This window comes from Helicoverpa armigera, chromosome 13, assembly GCF_030705265.1.
Source record: "Helicoverpa armigera isolate CAAS_96S chromosome 13, ASM3070526v1, whole genome shotgun sequence".
Taxonomy (NCBI): Eukaryota; Metazoa; Arthropoda; class Insecta; order Lepidoptera; family Noctuidae; genus Helicoverpa; species Helicoverpa armigera.
In genome coordinates this window covers 10,020,524-10,027,635 of record NC_087132.1, presented here as the reverse complement: position 1 = coordinate 10,027,635, position 7,112 = coordinate 10,020,524, and positions in this window count along the sequence as shown.

Sequence of the window (7,112 nt, the reverse complement as noted above, 5' to 3'; positions counted from 1 at the left end):
AGTCGGTTCAATGGTCATGGTGTATCACGGGAGATTCCGAGGTCGACTTGTGCTCGACCGTGACGGGGTCACCGGGGTCATTGGGGTCACGAGGATTGATGACATTATTGTAATTTGTGTACCTGTATTGTGGGATTTTTTCGGCGGTTTTCTTGTCTTGAATAAAAATAGATTGAGGAAAACATGACTATGTGTTAAAACTATCAGTTGCGTTCTCTTACTTTAAATTGACAACTAGATTAAAAAATAACGCTGTTTATATTCTGAACTTATTACAATAGGTAAGTATAGTATTCGGTTTGTTACTAGTAACCTTCAAAATCTTAGAATACCGTTTTGTATCTAGACACTGCAATCGTTTACATATCTCAACAACCAGCACAGTATGTATATTTACTTAATTACAAAAATATAAATAAAATAAACTGCACCAATTACAGTGCAACTTGAAGTTAATTCCATTAAAGCATTAAAATACAGCAAATTATAGCAAAGTAATATAGGTATCGCGTGTATATTACCTCTAAGAGCGCGCGCAGACGGCAAATTTTTAGTCGCCCGATAGTTAATTTGGGCTCATAAATCAGTATGAAGAAGATTTTTTTTGTGCTTTTAATTTTTGATTGTAGATTTTTAGTTGAAGAAAGTTATTTTTAAGTTTGCAGATATAGTTTGTATTATTTATTTAATTGTTTAACAAAAAAGATCAATGGAATTACATACGTGATAAAAATATTTATTTGGTATTAGACCGACTAAACATTTTGATTGATTCACGATTTTCTAAAAATATGTTTTTGTTGCCAAGGGCCGACTAAATAGTCTGCAGTAGCTAAGCCTGTAAAGTTTTCAGTCGGTCTGATATCGATCGAATACGTAATCGTTGTTACGTGGATACTTTCATTCATCTTCATACAGATTTAATAGCAAAACTAGCCAAGTGCAAGTCGGAATTGCGCACGAAGGGTTCCGTACCATTATTTAGAAAATGAGCAAAAAAATGAAGTTTGTTGTGTGGGCCCACCAAAATATCTATTTTATTCTAGTTTAAGCGTCCCGTTTTACCCTTTGGTTACCGAACCCTAAAAATCAACTATCGGCCGACTAAAAGTTCGTAGTGTGCGCACACTCTTAGTCGATAATAACTTAGACTAAGCTTTAAATTTCTTTGTGCTTAGTACTTAGACTGGACTTTTAGCATTATAACTTAGTGTCATGCAAGGGAAAGAGCTTGATTGAACCATTTTTGTTCTTATCCAAGTACATTTGTTGAAGGTTATGTGTTTTATATTGTAATATGTTGATTGTGGACACGCTTTGAAAGCTTGTTAAATGTTTTAGAGTAAATGGTACCTAACATTAACTAACTGTATGGGATAACGTCGTCTAGACTGACATCATAAAACTATAGAGTTGATCTTAGGAACTACTAAATTCTTCAGTGATAGCTAGCTCATTTGTTAAGGAAAGCTCGGGAAAGGTCAAACATGATTCCAGAAGCTAGTTATTAATTAGATTTATTTAAAATATAATATGCCAAAATTACTTTGATACTGTCACATCTTTTTTGACTTTCGTATTACGAACACATATTTTACTGTTTACCACACGACACTTTATCTATCTATCCGATTTATCCCAAAAGAAGTGATTTTGTTTTATTTAAGGGTTTCTGCTAGAGAAACAACAGGTTGTTGAAATAAAGTAGAACTGATTTCACATGAAATATTTACACTAATCTGTTACTAGCTTAGAAGCCGACCTTAGTAAAAGTGTAGGCGGATGAATAATTATCACGGAGAACAAATTGACTAGTGGAGGTTCCGTAATGGAAAATCGCCTAAGAAAGTAGCGCGCCAAAATGTCGATGAGCGTTGGACGAGGAACGTTTATGTTTTTGCTCTTATACATATGTCTTCTTTGGGACCCTACTATTTATTGTAATTCCAAAAATCGTTTTTCAGATGTCTCAAAGAACCCGATCGCTTCATTAGTTCATTCGTAACTGATCATTTTGACCGTATCAATTTGATCTAGAAGAAGGCGTCTGACCTACCTTCATTATGGCATCTCCGCTTACCTTTCTTTAATCCGTGATCTCTCTATGGCTTTAAGATTGGCTGTAAGAGAACCCAATAGTGGGTTAAGCTCGCCGTTGTACATAAACTGTCATGATTCTTTATATATATTTATTGTTAAGTGTGCAATAAAGAATAAATGAATAATCCGTGATAACTATTCACATTTATACTCCACGCGTGAACTGTCTCACCACCTTTCTAGATAAGTGAATGGTCCATTACCCACCCTTGTAAACTGGTGATGTAAACCTTATTAATGTATTGTTTCATTGATTGCTCGTGCAAAAGCAACGCTTGACGCGGTCGGTCCGTGGATGGGTGACCATCTTATCATAAGGAACGACGTGTTTTGGAAAGCACGATAAATCGTAGTTCCCGGCTGTCATTGAACATCTTCGAAAATCGGTACGGATAGTCAGCAGTAAGTCTGACAACCATTCTTACCCCTTGGTTGCATGGGTGACTGGGTTAAGGAGGTGATACAAGCAGTCGCTTCTTGTACAACACCGGAACTCAGCTGCATCCGGAACTGGAAAGCGACCCCAACACAGTTAGGAAAAGGCTCGGGAGCTGATACTCTACAGATACCTATTAGCATTGACTCACCACCTTAATAGAGTGAAATATAATAAATTGAATGGTCCATCTTTACATACTACACACTACACACTACACACATATACATACTACACACGCAGGCGCATGTATGTAAGATGCACCATTCACTTTATTTTATTTCGCTCTTATTATTCTCTTATTATTCATTTGATAAGTAGATGATTCCATTCTATTCTATTATATTCATCGGCCACCCCCCAGTGAACTGCTGCAAACCTTATTAATGCCCGTGGCATTGTCTGTTTGAATGCTTTACTTCTAGCTTACGCAGAACTCACACTAGAAGTATAATAATATTACTCGTACACTCTACACTCTACATATTTCTACAGAGATATAAGAATAGTGAATAATACAGATAGCTCGCTGATGCGATAGTTTAAGGCTTCAACATTCCACTGTTCCTCATGTCATAGTATTCTGCGTAATAAGCCTTGCAATACCCTTAATCTAAGGTTCTACTTTTACTGATAAATGAGTCATAAAAAAAAAACATTTCAATTCTTGATCTGTTCAGTACATAATTTGGCAACTAGCAATAAGTAATTGGCAATTTATGCAATAATATGTATATTATAATAAGTGCAAGACGCAGGCCGCTTCCAACAGGCATTTTAACCGTCTTCCCAAAAAAAGAGGAACATATCGAGTTGGATGTTTTTTTGCAAATCTATGGAGGAAGGCTGTTTTCAACAGTGGACGTTCTACAGCTGAAATTATTATGATGATAACTTATTATTCTTACTACTATGCGGAAACAAGCTGTTCACAAGAACCCACGTCATCACCAATTTATTTGCGATTAGAAACATCGCTTACAGTACTATTGTTATCGATATTACAAAGAAATATGAAAGAAAAAACTATTAATCATTACGAATATAAATGGTCTGGCTTCAGTTATTGTTTTAAATAGGTGTTAATATGTATGTCTAAGTTTAAATGTTTCCATTTAATAACAACTTTATTTATATAATACCGTATCTCGGAGTACGGTTATAATAATCAATATAGTATTAAAAAAGGGAATATTAGATAAGGGGATATAGGACGTCCACCAACAAGGTGTACAGACGACCTTATAAAGGTCGCCGGAAGACGCTGGATGCAGGTCGCCTCCAACAGGAATCTGTGGAGATCTAAGGGGGAGGCCTATATTGAGCAGTGGACGTCCTATGGCTGAGATGATGGAGATGATAATGAGCTACATTATAAATGCCTTTCTTTGTGGAAATCTCACTTTAATAAAATCTCTAAACATTTCACCGTACTCATTGGTTGATAAAGTATATTGGTAACAAATTAAAATGTAACTGATATACCTAATAATCATAGAACTACGTATTCTTACTTCAAAGTAATCATGTTACAAGTAGGAACAAAATCTTTTCAGTAAGTACACACTTTACGTCGCAAACATTTGCACAGATGATTAACATAGCATTACACACCACGTTATATTTTATTTGTGACTCACGCGGTTACTGTTTGCCGAATCTATTGTGTTATCTTTGCCTTCAAAAAAATGTTCAAACGCAAACGCGCGCGTTTACGTTCTGAAAATCCTGTCAGTAAATATTTATTGCGTTTGTTTCTTTGTTTTGAACAAATGTTGTACACAATGTGAGTATGTCTACAATGATTTGGAAATAATGTAAGGAATTATATTGTTTGTCAATAAGCAAATAACCACTTTAAAGGAAACGGAAAAATACTTTACGTGCTTTTCAATCAATAAAAAGTATTGATAATAATTATGAAATTCACATTATCCTACATAGAACCTCGTGATCTTGAAAATACACAAAAATTTTGGCCAACTAAAAATGAGTAGATACTTGTCGCTGCGAGTCTACTAGGTACTACAAATGTTTTCCCACAAAAGTTGCATGTTCATCATCCTCCGAGGCCTTTTCCCAACTATGTTGGGGTCGGCTTCCAGTCTAACCGGATGTAGCTGAGTACCAGCGCTTTACAAGGAGCGACTGCCCTATCTGACCTACTCAATCCAATACCCCTTGGTTAGACTGCATGTTGAACATTTAAATAATTATTAGAAATGGTCGGAGACAATTTGTGGCTAGAGTGAGTAGACCAGAAGAAATACTTGTGAGTGTCACAGTGCCGTACATCACCTGTGGAGTCTCTCCTTAAAAAAACGTCCAGCATATATAAAATAATTTGATAGGAAAATAATGCTCAAAGGATGCAACTATGCTCTAGTACTTTGTACGTTGACTAAGTTTTATATAATCAGACGAAGATTCCTAAAGACTGACCGTAAATGAGTGACCGTTCACTCACACTTGTCACCACTAATCACACAACGATGATAATATGACAACAATATTATGAGACACTCAAAACATAGTAGTTAATCATCTATTATGTTTTAGTTCTATTGTAAAACATTGTGTGTGGGTATAGTAGTAAATTATATCGATAAGTGCTGGTTATATTTTGTCACTTTAATCTCTAGCATTATTATGAAGGAAAGGGTTTTTCCAAGGTCCGTCCAGAGATGACTTAACGTATTAGAAGTAGGTACATCCTATCTAAGATAAAGATTGGGAAATGATACTATCAACCTATTTCTATAGACTCTTTGAACAAGTTACAGCAGAATATGAGAGGTTTATCGTAAAGGACAGTGAAAAAAAAAAGAAAAAAGTTCATTAGTAACATCAAAAACTTAAGCATAACTTATTTTTGAATGGAGCCCCCTTTTAAGCATACAGAGCCTGTGTTAGGAGACTCCGCTCTTTCGTATCAATATGTTTCATAACATTGAAAAACAAGACGTTAGAATAATTAATCTTAATCTAGTTACTTACATAAATCGCATATTGACCTGAAAAAAAACATGTCTAGGTACTGAATTTGTAAGTAAAAATATCCCCCCAAAATTGATGGCCAAACTGAACACCATTTTCAACTGAAACAAAAACCACCATTTAATCCTAAGTAAAGATAATTAATAGTTCTAACCTAATTATGAACCCTTAAGAGATATCGTGTCTCAAACAATAATACATGATTAACAAGCAAATCTAGGACAAGACAGAACCTGTTGTTACTTCACTAATGAGTGGCTTTATACAATGTCAATGTCTTTATAGTTGTACCTACAGTATTATGTAATGCAAATTAGCTTCAGCCTACGACTTCGTTTGTATGGACTTGAGATAAACTGTATGCCTACTTACTACTACGTGTTAATCCATTTTATCGAGGGTTAAGTTAATGAATTATGAGGGTTAATTAATGTAAATATTATGTAAATACTTCAAATAACAATAAATAAAAATCTTCAGCAAAGTTAAGTTCAATATAGTCTTATACTCAAGGCAAAAGTACAGGTAAAAAAATATGATAAAGTGTAAGCAGATCATTGAGAATGGGTGAAAGAAATAATCGCAAGGAAAATAGGACCCACGTGAGACTAAACCTACCAGGTATACCTTATTTCTAAGTTATCCAGCTAAAGGTATATTAATGATGAAATAATAAAAGAATTGTAATTTGAAAAGTATAAAATCAATCGGGATTTTATCAATCAGGAAATATGTCCGTCCATAGGGAAACATTATAGCAAACCGTAGCTGCTGTCATGACCACGTGAAACACTTATAAAACGCCATAAGCCTTTTGGACAACCATCGCTCCATTCAGTGAAAGTTGTACTTTAAACCAGACATAAGTAAAGATAATGACAAATAATGTACGTGATGAGCCTATAATATTAGTAATCTTGGGTCAAAGGCCTCATCTTTGTTATAGCAATGGCAACATTTGATTTTGAACACAAAATATGGATGGATACTACTTAAAAACAAAAAAAGGGTTCTAACCAACTTCAATGCGAGGGTTTTTAGTCAGAGTGTATATTTGTGCGCAATTATCTCCCGTGTGGCTGAACCGATTTTCATGTGGTTTACGGTCCACAAATAACAGGTGTACCTAAGTGTGATAAAAGAAATACGTAAAACATAATTCTGCTCTCCCTGCAGCTTGAAGCTTATGATGTCTAAAATACAGACTTTAAATTAATTATAACTTGCAGAATTAAACTAATATTTCTTAAAGTTAACATAAAGATGAGAACCTCATCTCTGCCGTCGGTCAATGTTCCCACAAATTAAAAAACGCTACGTCAACCACAGTTAAATTTAAAACAAAAAACATGAGAAAAACCAGTGAATAAAATTTTAGTCACTAAATATTATATTATTTTATGTTGTGGCCTTTTTTTACACGCTGAGGTAAATTATTTCACAAAAACAAAAATAGTAACTAACATAAGAGTTTATTCATGAAAACGTTTATAATTTTTTTTTGTATTCTTTCGAAGTGAATTGTTAGACAGACATTCTCAATACTTAATGCAGTGCTGGGAAAAAGAATTACGAATTT